Raw genomic sequence first — 20,745 nt, forward strand, 5'->3', positions numbered from 1 at the left:
CACATGACGCATGGGACAAATTAAAAACTTTGTATAGGACAACTGATGAAGTTAGGAGATATCAACTTGATAATCAACTAATGACATGATCCTAAGTCTTTTGGCAACATCCAAGACTTTGTAACAAAATTTAATGATTTGAGAGAACAATATAAAGCACGTGGCATAGAGAAAAGGACATTCAACTTGTCTTAAGTACTCTTTAACAAACTTGGACCTGAATATGTGGCTTTTGTTTCTAGTTTTCATACTCATAGATTGACTATGGGCTCTACTTATACAATGCCTTTTTTTACTTCTTTTTTTTGAATTGTTGATGCAAGAACAAGGCAAGCTTCTACCCATGGGTCTTTTAAAGCCATATTAGTCTTAGGATTTATTGTCTTAAGTACTCTTTAACAAACTTGGACCTAAATATGTGGCTTTTGTTTCTAGTTTTCATACTCATAGATTGACTATGGGCTCTGCTTATACAATGCATTTTTTTACTTCTTTTTTCTGAATTATTGATGCAAGAACAAGGCAAGCTTCTACCCATGGGTCTTTTAAAGCCATATTAGTCTTAGGATTTATTGGCTAGTCAGTCAAAGGGATAGAAAGAGCCAAAGAAACTTGAGAAGAAATAGGAGAAGTCCAAGAACCCACAAAAATATCAAGCACAAGAACAACCTACCCTAAAAAATAGATACCCATTCCTCTTTTCAACAAGGAAATTTTACATTGTCTCCTAAAAGGGAATCATGTAAGAGGGAGAAGTCTACTTGTGCATATTGCAAAAGATAGGAAACTAAGAGCACTATTTTTATAAGAATGATATTGATGAATTGAAGCATCTTCTTGAGAAGAATAGATTCAATTTGCCTTCTAGAATATCTACTTCAGCTTCTTCCAAACAAATAGATTTTGATAAAGAAAAGAGTTACACTTTTGAGAAAATTAAGAACAAAGGAAAAGCTCTTTGTTCTACTACAAGTCATGATTCAAGGAGAGGGCTTCTGGATTTAGGATCTTCTCATTATATAGTATCTTCGTAGTCTATGTTCTCATCACTTTAGCCTTGCAACATGCCACCTAATTTGATGGGCAATCATGCATATATGAATGTAATTGGGAAGGTATCTATTAATATTAGAGATGGAACTTTCAATGATGTATTGTGTGTACCTCACTTGATAAACAATCTCCTTTCCATCTATCAAATCACTCATTGTCCAACAAGGAAGACTATGGAGTTCACTCCTAATTCAGTCATCATCATGCTGGAATCCAATAACATTAAGAGGGGGGGTGAATCAGTGTTATACCAGAATGATCAATTTTAGCCTTATTAAAACATGCATACACCAACCGGTATACTAGTATATACAAAATTGAAAGAAGCTAAGTAAAGCAACCAATAAGCCAATCACATAAATGAGAACCATAACACACATAATTATACGTGGAAAAACTCAAAGAGGCAAAACCACAGTGGGATTTGTGACGCACAATATCAATTTACTGGCCATATGAAGAGATATTACAAAATATAAGGGGCCTCCACTTGCAGGAAGGCTTACAGCCTAGAGCACACTGCTCAATCACAAAAGGAGCCTCATTGACTACATATAAATCCAGACTACAATCCGAAGAAGTGTTGAACTACAAAAGATAGCATCTCCTATGCCTGAATACAGTTCTGGTTAAGCTCTGTTTGTTCTGGTCTGAAACCCTAAACCCTTTACCGGAATAACCCTTACATTAATATCCTCACATACATGATCTCTCAAATATATTTCGCATCTCCTTCCTAATAAATATTCACATTATATCACATCAATATATATCTCAATACATATCCAATATCAAAATGATCTAATCCAATTGACCTATATACCCTATACAACTTATCATGCCTTATATTGTCTTACAAAGATAATTACAATATCAATATACATGTCGGCTAGATAACATAAATACATGAATATAAAAAATAATTGTTGATGTCAGATCCAAGACATGTCGGCCTCCAATACTAATAACCTTATTCTAAACCTTGTCTGTATGCATTGTCAGTGACAAAAGAAATATTTCTATCCTATCGGTGCTAGTGTCTGTGAAGTGCCTGTCGGTACACAAGTGAACCAAAACATGAAGCCGGAACAAGACGCCATGTTGCCATCAATGACAACATAGTGAAACCAACCAATTGAGTTTCAATTTCCAACAATCTCCCCCTTTGGCATTGATGGTAACACTCATATGAAAAATGATCATGGTTTCATCTGTCGGTTTCATCCTACCTCCTCCCCCTGAGCTGAAATACAAAATATTCCATACCCCCATATCTCCACATCTCCCCCTAATGTATACAACTCCCTTTTTTTATTTTTCACATCTATGTCACTCCCCCTTTGACATCAATTCCATCAAAATCTCCAAAAATAATACCAAAAATCCAAAACTGTACAATGAATATCCCAAAAATATCTTACCGGAGCTTAACAAATTTGAAATTTTTTTGGTGTGCCTTCTCCAAAAGCTTAAGATAAGTATCCCAACCAAATTTGAAAGTGTTGGAAATAGATACAAGTCCATTTAGTATATGAGCAAATGATTCTTTCTCACTTAACTCTGTCGGTGTGGGCTTTCCAACCCGATCTATACACTCCTTATGTACACTGAGTGAATCCAATCGAGGACTCACCAAGCCTCTCAAAATTCTGGCCCTTATGATTTTGTCTTTTTCTTTCTCAAGAGTAGAAAATTGAGCTTTAAAAACTAAAATTTGACCATCAATGGATGTAGTCAATAAAGTCAATCCATCAAAAGAATTAGCTATGCTTGCAATTTTCTCCTGAAATTCCTTAATCTTCTTATCCACATTAACTGTAAGTACATCTATGTTAGAACATACCCTGTAAATATTTGTACATTGATTCAAAGAACTGTCTATTAATTTCAACTTCTCATCGATCGTCTTCCTTGAAGACTCAATCATCTGATTAAATGCAACTCTTTTAGCCTATGTGAACCTCTCCAGTGCTTGTCGATTTAAAATTTGCTGCAAGGATTGGAAATCCTTTGAAATCTACTTTGCAATTGTCTTTAGCTTGTTGGATGGGCTCGCTTCTTTGTCAATCTTGCAATCCGGGAGTAGTATGTGCAAAATAGTGATAGACTGATCAATAATCCCTTTATCCATAGACCCCTCCTTCATCAATTTTTGTGCAACCATCATCATGAGTTCAATAGGACTCATCTCGGTTATGTTTTTCTTTACAACCTGCGAGGTGTCAATTGACAATAATGATGGACCTACTACTGGTTCCCTATCGGATTCCTCTTTCTTCTCCTTTGATGATTTATCCTTTATAGCTTCCTCACTTACACTGGTGGCTTCGCCACTTGGTGCAATCTTTGCAACTATCTGTTCCTCTATAGGAACTGTAACCTCAACCTGTACATTTGTATCTGGAGGATTGCTATTCTCAACATTAGTATCATGTACATTATCAACTTTTATACTCTCTATATTTGCCGATATCTCAACATTTGCCTGTACATTTGTATCTATTGGGGGCTTAATTTCCACTATCTTAATGTTTTTCAAAATTGAGGGTGAAGTACCCATAATACCCTTTCCTTTCCCTTCAACTGGGATGTCTGCAGTGTCTGTCTTTGATTCTGGTAAAGTAAAGAAACCTCGGTTCTCTTCAAAGAACTTAACCCATGCCTTGTGGCTCTCCTTGATTATCTCATTTACCCTTCCTAGCATAAGACGGGTTATCCTATGTTTGTTGTTAATGACTTTTCTATCTTCCACCTCAAGTGTCCTATCCATTTCCTTTGGAGTAATAGAAACACAAACAGATAAAAACTCTTGAATTTTTATGTGCTTGTCTTCTTGCATTGTTGATAGTCTCCTAGCATCTAACATATCATACAATTTTGTCGGTATTTGATCTTCAATTTCTATCAAGGCTTTCTTATAAATATCCAAATATAACAATACTGCTTCCTCTACCTCTCTTTGCTCATCATTCTCTAAACGATCATAGTAAAACTATACATTCTTTAACATGCCATTCTTAGTTATTTCATCTACTAACTCTGCACAAGTTTTTGGTGGAATGATAGTTACATTACCAGATTGAATTACCGTATCAATGCCATTTTTCTTCTTCCTTTTTGCAATACCGGATGGAGCGGAAGGTGTTACTTTTGGTACTTGCTTCTGTGTCGGTAACTTGAATGTAAGTTTCTTGACTGGTTGATTTTTAGCCTCTACCTTGATTTCCTTTGTTTTCTTCCTTATAACCCTTTTGAATGCTAGGGGTGTGTCATCCTCAGATGTAGACTCTACTATGATAGACTCAATGAACACTTTTGGTTCTTTCCTCTTCCTACCTTTCTCCGAGACATCATCAATCAATGCTTTGATCTCTTGTGAAATCTTTTCTACAAACTTGCTTGTCTTCCTCCTTCTCTCTTTTCTTTCGGTTGAACTTTGTTTCAACCTCTTGTGTCTTTTGTTTAGTAGTACCACAGGGCTTCTTAGCTTCATCAGTAGGTGCATCAATCAACATCTTTTCATAAGAATCAAGGATCTGTGCATAAAATTCATAGCCCATTTCCTCAATCCAGATGTTTCGGGGCTTGACCGCTTCCATGATTGTTTCATCTTTCTTCACCATGAAGCATATGTCTGTTGAGTATTTCTCAACAATATGCTTAGGAACTCTTTCCTTGGATTTCATAGCTTTTTGGAATGCTTTAAAATGTCCTCATACTTTGTCATCCCTTTGACTTCCCAATGTAGCAATTGATTGTTTCAATTGTCTCCCTACTGGGATATCAAATGCCATTGTCTCTTCCCAAAACTAGGAGTGTCATTCATGAAAAATAGCATTAAGCAGACAATCAAGTTGCCATACCGGAAAGTCCCTTTCTTTTCACCTTTAATTTTTCCTAGGTTTATCAATAATTCATCTAACATCCAACCACATAGATCCAATTTCTCATTTTCTCTCATCATCTTGTAAGTTGCGAAAATGCAAGAGCTAGAAACAAAATTTTGTTGGTTTGATTGTGTTACCTTATAGCTTATGATCATGCTACCAAATTTGATGTTTGTGTCGGTAATAGTGCTTATTCTCATAGATCTCTTGTTTGAAGTTGCGCTGGTGATTTTGTCGACATAATCATTAGAGACCTTCTTATCTGGACATTGCCCAACCTGTGGTAAACCAGTGATTGCTCCGGTGGCTTCCTTGGTGATCTTGTAAGGTCTATCCAACCAGATAAACTCTCCATGTACTCTGCTCAAAACATACCTAATAATTTCATCTTCGAATTCTGGAATGTCCAGAATGTCGGTAAACCCTAGGTCTTTAATGTGCTTGTATGCAGGTTTGATCTTTCTAGAATCTCCCATAAGCTCGCTCGTGTACATGCTCTTTATATCAGATGTCCCCAAATCCTCAATGTGACAGTGTATGTATGCCCTAACATCTTTGACATACACAACTCCCTCCGGAACACGGGAAAATGCTCCAACTGAATCTTCTAGGGTAGCCACATGCGAATACCACTTGAAAATTGGCCTGGGATGGTTCTTGACCTCAACAATAGTCGAATTTGCAACAAAGATAGGAACAAATGATAATCTCGCTTCCATGATTAAAGAAAAATACTTGTGAATCGCTTTCGGTGAAACCCTAACAAACTCTTCCAATCACCGGTGAAATCACTCAAGAATATATCTGATCACACTGAATAGCCTTTGATCGCTCTGAATCGCTCTAAATGCAAGGTGATAAAAAATGAAGTGAATTCGACCTTTTATCCTCCAATAAAAATCCTAATCTTTCATTGACATCAATGACTTCTGGTGAAAGATACTAGATCTTGAACAAAATATATCCATGCCAGATAAGCATCTCCAATATTTGGAACATCTTCCAGAACCTCTTCCCAGGGCATATGCAACATCTTCATGAATTTTTCCTACCCCTAAGGCATCTGCCTCAGTTACCGAATGAGCTACCTGTCGATGCAAGAGAAACCTCCTCTGCTGGATAAGTAATTTGTGCATTCCCATCTTCAGATTGTTCTTCAGTCTTCTTGACCCATCTCTAGGTATGATCTTGTCGGATTTGATTAACCTTCTCTTTCCCTTTCTTGTTTGATCCTCCATTACCAACCAGTGGATTTTTGCCTCTATAGAATTTAGCAATATGTCCAACCTCATTACATGCATAATATGTAACATTATTCTTTTGAATTGCTTTGCTAAAACCAGTATACTTGCTTGACCTGCACTGAATAGCCATATGTCCAAATTTTCCACATGCATAGCATTTAACATTCATTCTGCAATCTTTTGTCTTATGACCATATTTATTGCGTTTAGAACATTGACCAGGAGCAAAATCAAGGTTTTGATTTGCTCTGTTTCTACATTGCCTAGCCATGTGACCAAATTTATTGCAAACAAAACATCTACCATTAAATTTATAAGCATTTAAACTGTCATACCGGTGCCTTATGGTTTTGATTTTCATTAGCAGTACCAGAACTCTGTCCTTGCTCAGATCCAAGTCCACTGGAATCTCCATTTTGTCTTTGTCTCTTCAATAACTCATCTAGTTGTGTTGAACTAATCTTGAATTTCTCTTTATACTCACTTGCAGTAGTTAGATCATCTCTCAGAATTATCATTTGTCTCTCAAGCTCTTGTTCATTGCTCTAGGATTGTACTAAATCAGTTCTCAACATATCATTCTCATGAACCAACCTACCACATTTTTTAAATTTGTTCTTCAAATATACAACAAGATTTTCTTAATTTTTCTTCCGGTCCTCAATCTCCTTAGACATTCTCATAGTTATATCTTGTATTTCATTTCTCATAACCGTGTTCTCCTGACTCAATTTCTAACACTATTCCTTAAGTGCATTTCCTTAAGTGCATCTTTCTCTTCATCTTCCTGATTTTGCAAAAGTTTATTCCTCTTAGCTTGAACAGATGACAGCCTCTCATGTAGGATAAGAATGAATTCCTTAGCAGAATTCAATTCATCTTGTAGCTTTAAGTTCTTCAACATTTCAACATTATAATCTTCAAGTGTCATCTCAAGTTGCTTTTCCAAACCCATATCCATGGATTCCGGATTCAAGATCCTCCTCAAGCTATTAAACTTCCTCTGAGGCACAAGGTTCTGATACCAATTGTTGGAATCCAATAACACTGAGAGGGGGAGGGGGTGAATCAGTGTTATACTAGAATGATCAATTTTGGCCTTATTAAAACATGCATACACCAACTGGTATACCAATACATACAAAATTGAAAGAAGTAAAGCGACCAATAAGCCAATCACATAAATGAGAACCATAACACACAAAATTATACGTGGAAACCCTCAAAGAGGAAAAACCACGATGGGATTTGTGACCCACAATATCAATTCATTGGCCATATGAAGAGATATTACAAAATATAAGGGGCTTACACTTGCAGGAAGGCTTACAACCTAGAGCACACTGCTCAATCACAAAAGGAGCCTCATTGACTACATATAAATCCAGACTACAATCCGGAGAAGTGTTGAACTGCAAAAAATAGCATCTCCTATGCCTGAATACAATTCCGGTTAAGCTTTGCATGTTCCGGTCTTAAACCCTAAACCCTTTACTAGAATAACCCTTACATAAATATCCTCACATACATGATCTCTCAGATATATTTCACATCTCCTTCCTAATACATATTCACATTATATCACATCCATATATATCCCAATACATATCCAATATCAAAATGATCTAATCCAGCTGACCTATATACCCTATACAACTTATCATGCCTTATGTCAGCTTACAAAGATAATTACAATATCAATACACATGTCGACTAGATAACATAAATACATGAATATCAAAAACAATTGTCGATGTTGGATCCAAGAGATCGGCCTCCAATACTGATAACCTTATTCTAAACCTTGTCAGCCTGCATTGCTGGTAACAAAAGAAATCCTTCTATCTTGTCGATGCTAGTGTAGTGTCTGTGAAGTGCCCGTCAGTACACAAGTGAACGAAAACATGAAGTCGAAACAAGATACCATGTTGTCATCAATGGCAACATAGTGAAACCAACCAATAGAGTGTTAATTGCCAACACATCAAAGACTTGGAGAGTGGAGCGATCCTTGCTACTAGGGTGGTGGATCATACATCTCAGTTGTACTCATTTTCAGACTTCATTCCTATTGATCACTTTGATTCTTCAAATGATAACCACTCTTCTAGTGTGAATTCGGATATTGAGGAGAACTTTGGTTACTTGAACTTGGGAATTCTCACATGTGATCCAATTCTTGAGCCTTGCATTTCATCTCCTCCTATTGAGATTACATCTATTGTTGCTACTGATGATGTTTGTGTTGCTACAGTCTTGGATTCTTGTGATTTTGTGCAATATGATATAAATTGTCTTCCAGATATAGTTTCTTGGGATAACTACTTGACAAATATTGCAAGTTTGTTTGTGGAGTCCTATCTTGGGGATTTGGAAGACACTATTGATGACATATATCATCTCTTTGATGAAGATGACCTTTCTTCAATTGTTGTGAGGGAACAAACTGACCCTCTTCTTCATTCTCTACATGATCATTCTCTAGAGATTGATGTGATTGTGGATACTTATGTACAACATGTGGAGTGGGTCTCTTTATCTTTAGAGGAGAAACTTGAGTCTTTGGACCATATTCTACATTCATCTTCATTAGATCCTGGATTGTCTTTTTCAGCTATGTGGCCTAGTAAACCTGATCTGGAAGGGGCAACTTTGAGCATTGACATGGGGACATTGAACATCTTTCAAAGACTTCCATACATCATGAGATTTTTTCCTACACCATCCTTTTAAAAATGGGAAAACATAATCCATACATCTTTGGTTTTGTTTCTTCCTAAGGGGAGGAACATTGTTCGACGATCATGGACCATCTTCTACATCCAATTTCAAGCATCTACCATTGGTGCATTTTCTACATTGGGGGGCTACATTGTCTCTAAAAATCTCTCATGGGGGGGACATTTTTCCTCACCTAGGTTTTTGTCCTTCACATTCTTCTTTGAGAGTTTTTTGTATTTTCCTCCTCTCATGAGGGGAGTTTTTTCAAATTGGGTTTTCTCCTTCCTTTTCTATTTGAGAGGATCTTTTGTACATGGGTACCTCATCAAGCCTAGTTGTTAGGACCAATCTTTATTTTTTTGTCTACATTTCTCCCTAAGTTGCACTTAAGGAGAGGTATTAGTGTGAATAGGGTTCTTTAGCCATCTAGTTCTTTATTAGCTGGTTCTCCAGTATAGCTCTCTTCACAGTTAGTTAAGCTTACTTAGGGACTTTTTCACTTTATCCTACATTGGTTGTGTTTTTAGTCTCTTGGGAGGTAAGTCTTATGTATACTCACCCATCACTCTCAGATGAGCATTCTCATTCATTGTATGCTTTGCATTCTCTTGAGTTGAATAGAATTTATTTAGCTCATATCCAATTTCTATTTTTGCTTTTCTTCATTCTCTTGGGTGGCTTTTTAGCCAAATCTTACAAAGGTGTTTACACAAGATCTAGGATATCTAATGAAAGTACAAGAAAGACCAAACATAAGAGAATATATCTATTCTACCAAAAGATGCAAATGTACAATATGTGTGCATAGATATGATTGATAAATAGATTTCAATAAGAACCCTTTAATTATATTGGCCAGGGTGAGACATAGGACAACTTAAGATTATAACTAGTGTGAGTAAGATGTAAGAGGTAAACTAATTTAAGTAATATACATTGTTCACACCAAAAGTATGATGAAAAAACTCAATTTTAGGTCAAAGTTTCCCCCATAAGAGAGAAGAAAAGAGACCATGGAACCCCCTCAATGTAGAATCTCCTATAGTGATGGTGGGGGCCTAATAATGAATATTGAAGATAATTGAAAATTGCCAAATAACATTCCTCCCCTTATGAAGAAACAAAACCAAGAATGTAGAAGAGAACTCCAAAATAAGAGAATATGAAGGAAGAAAGATCAATATGAGTGTGATACCTTTCCTCAAATGTCACCATGTCAGTGTTGAAATGTACCATAATCAATTCAGGCATCCTAGGCCACATTGATGAAGGTGAAAATCTAGAAACTTGTGAAATGAATGTAGAACAAAATCTAAAGACAAATATGCCTCCTCAAAATATTTCTCAAAAGTCTCCAAGCCAAAGCTAAATTGTGAAAAATGAATGGATGGAGAAATAACAACATAGATTGAAGGTGCCCTCATGACATCTAAAGAATATGATGTTGTTGACTTGGTGGTCAGCACCTCCTTCGGGGTTCGCGACATGGCTTAACTGCCTCCCATGGGTCTGGGTAAGTCTGGCGTTTGTAGTGGGCATTGATAGCTCGAGCTTTTGGTGCAACGGAAAACATACCTACAAATGGTATCAAAGCCTTAGGTCGCGGGTTTGAATATCAGGAGTTCTCCTTCATTTTGTCGATGAAGAACCCTCAGTTGATGTTGAGGGGGAGATTGTTGACTTGGTGGTCAGCACCTCCTTCGAGGTTTGCGACATGGCTTAACCACCTCCCATGGGTCTAGGTAAGTCGAGCGTTTGTAGCGAGCGTTGATAGCTTGAGCTTTTGGCGCAACAACAAACATACCTACAGATGCATCTCCATAAGAGCTAAAATCAAAGAGGAGATAAATATCCTCAATAGTTTCCTCAAAGTCTACAACATGATCTCCATGTTGTACTATATCATTAGAAACCATAGACATAGCAACACTAGTCTCCTCAAAAGAAATAGTAGATAGAGAAGATAAAATGCCAACACATGTCTTAGGAACAAATATAATAAATTACAATAAAGTTCACATGGTCTTGGACTATAGACAATAAAATCCAATAAAGCTTTAGTATATTAAAAACCAACATATATTCAAACTTGTTTGTGCAAGCATGCATGTGTGTGTGTGTGTGTGTGTTACAATAATAAACAATAGAGTTCGATCGTATTATAAACCAACATTTATTCAAACTTGCACGTGTTATACAACTAGTTACAATACAATTTGATTGTAAGTTAGAAACCAATATATAATATAATACATATGCATGTGTATGTATTAAAATACTTTACAATAAAGCTTGACTATATTAAAAATCAACAGGTAATTAAACTTGCATGTGTGTGTGTGCACACACGTGTGTATGTTACAATAATTTATAATGAAGCTTGATTGTATTTAAAATTATAATTTATTTGAATTTGTATGTCTATGTGAGTTCATCAAGTAGGTGAATGTATATGCATGTGCATGTGTACTTTTGTGGGTGTACTAAACCGACACACATATTTTGTAAATTATTTGATAAAATTTGTTGAATTTAAAAAAATTATAAAATTCATGTACAAATAAAGCAAATCAATTTAAAACATACACTCAAAATTGTGTTTGTGCTCAATAATTAGCATAGCACTGTACCTTCACATTGAGCTACTCACATTTATTATATTTGACATTTTTTTCCTAGATCCAATTGGATTACATGGATATTAATATCTCTTTGAATTAGCAAATTATAACTGATTGAAAGTGGATTCTTGCTCAATATTTTTTTCTAAATTTGGTTTCCCAAGACAAATCTCTTGTGTCTTTCACTCACTTGTTTATGTCACGGTTACATGTTAATAACATCTAGAGCAGAATTGGATATGGATAATATGAACATCTATATTCCCCACGATGCTTAGAAATCAGTTAAATTAAGCAGCATGTTGTTTAATTAAGCACAGAGCTTGTGAGCAACAAGGAGTTGATTGTAAGATTTTGTGTTGAAAGATCCTGCAATGGAATATTAATGTCAATTATGGATCAGTTCTTGCCACTTCAATTTTGATGACTTTCAGAAGGTGAATACCATTCATATCAGATTTATTGTTATTGCAAACATTCTAATTGAACATGAAATATGTTGATTAGCCAGAGCTTAAGAATTTTAATTTACAAATACTAAACCTCATATTATCAAGGTTTAAATGCCCACATTGTTGTATCAGCATTTTATATGGTGTTTTGGGCATAAACACACGATATATGACTTGATTTGCCTTGTCCCTGTTTCTGATATGTTATATTCAATCAAATTTGAGATCGATCATCAAAGGCTTAAAAACATTAGATCATTGAAGATTTTGTGATATTGATTCATTTTGCTATAGTTTTCCAGGATTTACAATGTAAAGATGTTTAGGTCACTTTCTACTTGGTGTATTTCTTAAACTCAGTCAAATTTATCAATGCTTTCATGGTTGACATGTTTTACAATTTATTTGACCAGGAAAGACAGAGTCGAGTTAGAAAACTGACCAGGTAACATTTCTGACTACAAGTCTACAAGCAAAAATATATAGGGGTATTCCCACAAATTAAAATCAGAAAAAATATCATGGATATAAAATCATGATTTAATAGGGAAATACTTCCTCCAATTGTGTCACGAAAAGATACTGTAACTCGAAATGATTATAGCGATAGAGTGCAGTACCTGAGACATATGTTCATGCTTTGAGATTACTTCAAAACTTTTTGGGAATCTCAGACATAATTTAGAATTCTATGGGCATCTACTTAAGTGGATTTCTAAGACATTAGATAGAAAGAGCAACATGTGCACACTAAACTGTGTCTTCTGGTAGCTCTGCTTTGGAAAAACTGATGGCAGGTTGGTATTCATTGAATAAATTGTTCCTTTACTATTTGCCAGCACTACGGATGATTTGTTAATCAAGATAATATATTTTGTATGTCTTTCTTTCACACCTTATCAAAAAATGTTTAAAATTAAAAATAACAATAGTGATGCAGCATCCTCCTTTGTATTTCAAAACCTGAAACTATTTCCCACTTCTGGGTGATCATTTACAAATTTCTGTTTTATGTCTTTCTCTAATAACTTGATCATAGAACTGAAAGAAAAATTTGACTTTTGAGCACGCTTTTTGTCCCTAGATATTCATTAATTTTAAATCTTGGCATTACTCCATGCTCAAGACTGTAGTGCAGGAAGTTGGAACTATAGAAACGAATCTAGAAAATGGGACAGATTGCATTCAGACCAGTAAAGAAAATCCACCTTATTTTGAATGGAATGCAGGCTTTAATTAGATCTTACAAAAAGAAAGAGAGTGCAATCCAAGTCCCACAACATGGTCAAATCACTCCTGCGACTTGTTGCCTGTATAAGGAATCCCAACTGCAACTTTAATCATCAGCACAGAGTTTTCTGCTAAGCCAGCTTTGAAGAGAATGTTTAGCTCGTGCCTTGGAATCAACCCTTCATAAATTTCAGACCTTCATGTTTCTTGAGCAGATGAAGCATGCTCGCATGTGAGCTTGCATTTCCTGAAATAGTTACTCCCTTTAGGGTGAAGCTTTATATATTTTTTCTCAAAGCTTTTCTCTGATAGTCTAATGATGTCCGACTTAAGAACATTATTTTTTCTCAGCCATTTATACAGTTTGTACCAGGGCATGATTCTATGCTCAAGACTATAACTCAAGTATACTGGATATGATTCTATAACCTGGAGTGAGTTGCTTACAGATCTGAAAAGAAAATCAGCTTTCTTTTGAAGTGAATTCAAACTTTGGTTGAATATAGTAGGAGACCACCAGAGTATCTTACAAATAGCACAAAATGGCAATCCAAGTCCCAGCAAATAATTGAATAGCTCTTGCAGCTTATCTGATGTACAACAAATACTGCTCGTAGCTGCATTCATTGCTTTAGAGCTTTTGGCTAAGCCTACTTTCAAGAAAATGTTCACTGTGTGCCTTGGAATACACCTATGTCAATGTTCACACATCTGTATTTCTCAAATAGATGCAGAATGCTTTTGTGGAAAGCTGTCAACAACTAAGTCTTTCTTTCTATTAGCTAAATCTCCTCCTTCCATCCTCCTTCCATCATTAAGCTTTGTAAATTTCCTAGACTGGCTTTATCAACTATATCTACTCCATCTAATAAAATAAACTGATTTTCTTGAGTAGATGAAGCATGTTCATATCTGAGCCTGCATTATCTGAAATAGTTCCTCCCTTCAGGGTGAAGCATTACATATTTTTTCTCAAAGTTTTTCTCTGATGGGCTAATGATGGAAGAGAAACTAATCTCCAACTTAAGAACATTGTTTGCCCTTTGCCATTGATATAGTTTGTATGTGGGTATTGTATGCGGGAAAAGCGGGTCAATGGAACTCAATATTTGAAAATGTTCAAAATACCTGTCCACACACACACACAGGACTTCTTGGTGCAAGCTATGGAGTAACGAAGTATTACTCAGCTTCCCAAGGTGGGTCCCATGGTTCTCTATCTCACAATGTCCCTCAAACCAATGTTTTTGCTCTCAGATCACTGAGCAAAATGGTTTAGGGATGGCAAATGTAAGAACGAGGGATGCTTTGATAGATTTTAGAATGAAATGCACCCTAAGCTATGCATGATCTTAGAAATGCAATAAACTAGATGATAAGATGACAAGGTTAGTATGAGCACTATCCTAACACGATATATTTAGTCTATGATTGAGCTAAATGATAAAGAAAATATTCTAAACATGCATATTTAGACTAATTCCTGATTTAAGAGAGGCTAAAATGATGAGCATAAAAATGATATATGAAAGCTTGAATGTATTTGAGCATAAGTATGATACTACAAATTTGAAGGATGTTTAAAATGGAGGAATGAGAGCTCTATTTATAGCAAAAACAAAGCAATGGATGGTCAGGATTGAAAGGTTTAATCAAGGGCCAAGCTTGAAAGTTGGGAATCCATGTTTGCAACTTGCACCAATGAAATGGTGACAAGTGTCAACATAGGGTTGGGTTGAGAGAAGGGGTTGGACGCATTAAATGCCTGAGAAGACCTTATGGTTATCTAGAGGGTAAGGGTCAAACCTAAATTAAGATTACCCATTGGATTAAGAGTTAATCCCAGGATAAACCCTTGTGCAAATGATTAAGAAATAATCATGGTCAAAGCATTAAATGCTTGATGAGACCTTTGGGTTGGATGAAGGTTGAGTTAAAAGAAATTCTTTAACTATTTAGGAGGGTTTGAGTTAACCATTAATGGTTATGAAGACTTTGGGGAATTAAGTTGTTGAAGGCTTGAAGCCTTTAATGGTTATCAAAGACTTTGAGGAATTAAGTGGTTGAAGACATGAAGTCTTTAATGGTTATCAAAGACTTTGAGGATTTGAGAAGTGACATCCCCTTGCCTAGGGATGTGACAAAGTTTAGAAGATGGGTTAGGCTAATTAGAAGCGATTAGAAGAGTCTAGAAGGAATTAGGAATAGAATTTAGGATGCAAGTGGGAGATGTAGGATTTTGCAAGTGGATGGAGGGATAATAAGATTTAATTGAATTAAATGATTTAATTCAATTTGGTTGCAATTTGGGGAAATTAAATAAATTAGATTTATTCAATTTAGGATAATTATTTAATTAAATTTGAATTTAATTAAAAGTGGATAGGGGGAATTTAATTGAATAAAATGATTTATTCATTAAATGGTATAGTGAATTTAATTGAGTAATTTACTTAATTAAATAGAGGAATGCAGGTAATTTAATTAAATTGGATTTAACATAAAATATTCATTTAGGAATATGGTCATTTTTATACATCTACATTTTGCCCCTCTTTGAAGTGACGTGTGTGCACATGTTATTTCAAAGAAAATGATGCTTTATCATGATTTATGATCAAATGCCCTTTTGTGTTATTTTTTTGATTTGCAAGCCGTGCCCCAGATTTGATTTGATGCGTGATGCCCCAGTTTTGATATTTGATGGTGATGCCCCCTCGGGAGATGAATCAATATTTTGAAATTTTTTTATTTAAGTTGATGAGTTGTGTGTGTTGTGTAGGATTTTGTCGATGTAAAATGTGTGTAAATTGATTCATCTCCTGATAATGTACAGTGTGTAAGGTATAGGGGAGACCGCGACCATATTACAGGTCCGTTTGGCTAACCCTAATTTTATTTTCCTCCTATAAAAAGGGGAAAATAGCTTTGATTTGATTCATTTGTGTTTTGTTGACTTTGGAGAAAGAGAATTTGGTCTAAAGAGAAAATGCCTATTCTGTATTCTAGACACCATTTCGAACACGTTCGGAGGTACCGGAGACCTGCAACGTATGGACCACTAGTAAGTCAACATTTTTGACCCTCTTTTGATTTTTGATTTGGTCGTTTTTGGTCATTTTTTAATTTTTAAAACTCGGTTTTAGCGTTTTAGCACGTCAAACTCATAGATTAGCGCATACAAAGTTTTAAGTAGTGCATCAAGTTTATTTTAGGGGTGCATTTGAAATAAATTAGGGTAGCGCATAGGAAATATAGGTTAGTGCATCTAGTGAAAATAGCGCATGGCGAATGTCGGGTAGCACGTCAGGTCAGTAGGTTAGCGCGTAGGGTAGACCTAGCGCATAGGAGTCACAGGGGTTCGCAGGTTTAGCGTGTAGGGCTAACCTAGCGCATAGGGTCAAACAGGTAGTGCCCGGGAGGTATAGATTAGCGCGTGGGTATGGTTTAGCGCATGGGGTGGGGTAGGTGGTACATGGAGGGAAGATTTAGCACGTAGAGTCAGTCTAGCGCATAGAGTAAATAGATTAGCGCATAGGAAAAAACAGCCTAGCGCGTGGGTGAATTTTAGCGCAGCGGGAATCTGTTTTAGCGCATCTGGAAAATTCTTTGCAAGATGATGTGGTTTGAAAATTTGTTGTGTCATGCTGTCATGATTTTATAGATTTGTCCAATATGAGTGTTGATATAACTTGTTTTGATTTGCGATATTTCAAGTTATGTATAGATATTAATGTGGTGTTTTGATCAAAATATGATTGGTTTGCGTATCGTGTTTCAAGTTCAATGTGTGAAGCATGATTTGTGTTACAAGCTGATATGGGTTGGAAACTTGAGTTGTGTTACAAGCTGATATGGGTGGGAAACTTGAGTTGTGTTACAAGTTTATGTGATTGTGGAGACTTGAGTTGTGTTACAAGTTTTGATATGGTTTTTGATAACTTGAGTTGTTTTACAAGTTGATATGAAATGATAGGATTTTGAACTTGATGTAGATGAACAAATTGTGTCATGTTGTTGATGTGAGTTTGATTTTGATATCTTTGTTTGGATGTGGAAACTGATATTGGATTTGTTTTGCTTGTTGATAGGAGCGATTAGGTGTGGTGCAATTGCGAGAGAGATTTCCGAGACCGTGGACATTGATACTGCGGTTGTCTCAGGCTGATCTCAACATCATTGAGAGATGTGGGTTGACCTTCCTTTTGGATATGCCTCAGTTCACTGTGAACCAGGGGCTACTGATAGCACTTGCAGAGAGGTGGCATAGCGACACAAACACCTTTCATTTTGCTACTAGAGAGATGACAGTCACAGCAAAGGACTGTTATAGGATCCTACGGATTCCCATAGTAGGTGCACTACTACCATATGAGCAGTCGGAGGAGGGTGGTATAGAGGCTCTTCACCGTATTTTCCATGATGAGACGGTATGTGGTTATGAGATCTCGTGGCAGGAGTTCTTAGACTTGGATTACGCACCCCTACCATCTGTACTAGCAGGGTTTATTGGTGGATTCCTTTGTCCTGATCGTAGGTCAAAGGGATTCTCTATGGGATGGGGGCTGGTATTGGAGGAGATGGTGACACAGGGGTGGAGATTTTCATGGGAATCAGCTATGCTGGCCCATCTATACAGAGGCTTACATGAGGTGGTATACCTCGGTTACGGCAGTTTGTTAGCTGGCACGACACTGTTGCAGGTATGGTGCTGGGAGCACATTCTAGCGGCGAGGCCACTAGCAGACAGAGACAGGCCAGTGGGGTGTGCATATGCGTATGGATACAAGGGTCTAGTTGTCCAGCGCAAGCTGGGCAAACTAGAGCATTGGAGGAGAGTGCTCGATGATATAGATATGGTCACCTGGCGACCGTACATAGGATGTGAGGTGTGGGCAGAGGATGGGTTGGAGATGCCTTTTGTTTTTATGACCAGATACCTGATCGAGAGGACCCCGTTTGTGATAGAGAGGTTTGTGGTGACTCGAGTTTTGAGACAGTTTGGGCACCAGCAGGGTATTCCACAGGGAGCGTGCCTATATGCACGTCGAACGCGGGATGTAGGTGATTGGGGTCCGACCATTGATAGCGTAGTGGCAGTGGAGGAGTTTGTCGGGTTGGCAAAGCAGATATGGGATTATGCCCCAAAGATTCTAGACGCGGGCATGACCGATGAGTTTTCCAAATTGTTTGCTGCGTGGGCGGTGGCCAGGATATCAGATCCGGAGGAGATGAGGCCAGCTTTTGATTTCGATGAGGAGGAGGGAGAGGGAGATGATGATGATGATGGAGAGGATGGAGGAGATGGATGAGGGGGAGGAGCTAGAGGGAGGCGGGGAGGTAGAGCTAGGAGAGGAGATAGGGGTGTGGAGTGAGCGGTGAGACAGGGGGTGATAGACAAGGGGAGAGGTGGATTGGCTATTGGAGCCGGTGGAGAGGGGAGAGTGGGGGAGGTGCTAGCTGCAGTGGGGGGTGCTGATGAGGTGAGGCGACCAGCGCAGAGGAGGAGGACAGATGTGCTCCCACCTCCAGCACCTCTGACAGGCTAAGTAGGAGGAGTTGCCCTTGCACAGGTACCACTACAGGTTCGGGTCCCTACACATATTGAGGATGCGCAGATCCAGACCCTACAGGTGACTGTACAGTAGCTGCAGGCACAGATTTTGACATATCAGTGGCAGATTGCGTAGTTGACTACTGAGTGAGACACTGAGATAGAGCGAAGGGGGCGAGCGGAGGAGTTGGTATCCAGCATGCAGAGAGCAGCGGCGGGTGGCCCGATGAGAGACACCCTGAGAAAGCTAGCATTAAGAGCTCAGGAGGTGGAGTACTATCGGCGGCACTATGAGGCGGCGGTACCCAGGGATCGTCGAGTACAAAGCTTTGCATAGTCGAGATCTAGTCGAACTCGAGATACTAGGTCGCGGTCTGAGAGCCGAGGTGTCACAGGGCCACTGAGACAGGACCCTCCTGGAGATCCAGGGGCGGGTACATCTGGAGCTAAACCATCTTTGTCAGGGGATAGTCATACTTGAGAGACGTGGTCTCTATTGTATTTTTGATCATTTGTATTCTTTGTACTATACACAGTGTTGATACATTTTGTACATTTTGATTATTTTTGAGATATATATATATACGGCACCATTTTCGTTGATCATGTGGTGTGTTTATATGGATGCATGTTATGTGGGTTATGTTGTTTATGTGATGATGATATAATGCATGATGCAGGATGTATGTTTTTATATGCTGTGAGATGTATCTTGAATATGAGATGTATGATTTGATATGCTGTGAGATGTATCTTGAAAATGAGATGTATGATTGGATATGTTGTGAGATGTATCTTGAAAATGAGATGTATGTGTAGCGTCCTAAAATTGTGACACTTGCAATTTCGACTGCATTTGGGTCTTCACGATGGCGATGCAACACGGAACCTGAATGGAGACCCCGAAACTTGTTCATGACATCAAAAACTGCATTTTTCAACACCCTGGCTTGATCCTCCTTGCACCTTGCTGTCCCTAGAGGTGGGACCATGGCGCCCAGCGCCCTGGTCCCCCAGGACCATGGCGCCCAGTGCCTTGGTCCCTGGCCCTATTTTGGGCCCGGTCTCCTATGGGGCTTCAGGTCTTTATGTTTGCAATTTGGAAAATAGTACTTCCTGGTCGGCCCAAGGTCGGAAAAATTAGTCTTTTAACCCTAATTGACAAGTATATAAATGACATTTCCTCTCCCATTTGGGGAGGTAGAAAAAGAGGAAGGACATATGTGTACAAGACGTGGAAACGATATTCAAACATTCAAGCATTCAAGCATTCCTTCAAGCAATTGATAGTTCTAAGTCTCCATTCAAGGCTAAGTGTTGCATTCAAGACAAGGATTCAACCATTGAAGAGTAGATCACATACCACAACATACAACATACAACAACATCTATACCTTTGCATATAAGGATACAAACATCCTTACAACAAGGTATTAGTACTTGTTTTACATTACATTTATAGCATTTCTCATTTCTTGGTTAATTCCAAAACCGGGGTTTGACCTAAGGGCAAACCCCTAATCCCTAACCCCCCAATCGTCTTCACTTTTCTGTGTGTAGGTTGCAGGTACGCGGCTGAAATTGAAGATCTGGAATCCTTGTGCAGAGACGAACAGATCCCCCTTCATTTCATGGATTTTTCGGAGGACCGTGTGCACGCCAGGCGCCATCGTCCCGTCAACTTTTGCTCAAATTTGCAGGACAACGCCGTCTCGACATTTTACTGCTAATTCCAGGTCCCCAGCTTCATCCTATATCCCTAACTCAGTTTATAAGCGAATCTTTCTCACTTTCTATGCATTCCTAGCTTAATCATTCTATCCACATTTCTTTACAAAAGAGGGTATCCTTGATGTCACAACCCTTGAAACTCATATAGAATCCAATCTTTCATTGCGTGGGATTGGATCTTGTGGGTTTCAACCCCTCTTTTGAATGTAAAGTCTCTCCTAAGTGAAAACCATCAACCCTAGTGACTCTCCC

General features: G+C 37.8%; 1 pseudogene; it reads right to left on the reverse strand.

The window, feature by feature from the left end:
- Positions 1 to 13,125: 13,125 nt before the first annotated feature.
- LOC131066649 (transcription termination factor MTEF18, mitochondrial-like) overlaps positions 13,126 to 20,745 on the reverse strand; it is a 33,610-nt pseudogene continuing 25,990 nt past the window's right edge.

The sequence above is a fragment of the Cryptomeria japonica genome, chromosome 3 (assembly GCF_030272615.1).
Source record: "Cryptomeria japonica chromosome 3, Sugi_1.0, whole genome shotgun sequence".
Lineage (NCBI taxonomy): Eukaryota > Viridiplantae > Streptophyta > Pinopsida > Cupressales > Cupressaceae > Cryptomeria > Cryptomeria japonica.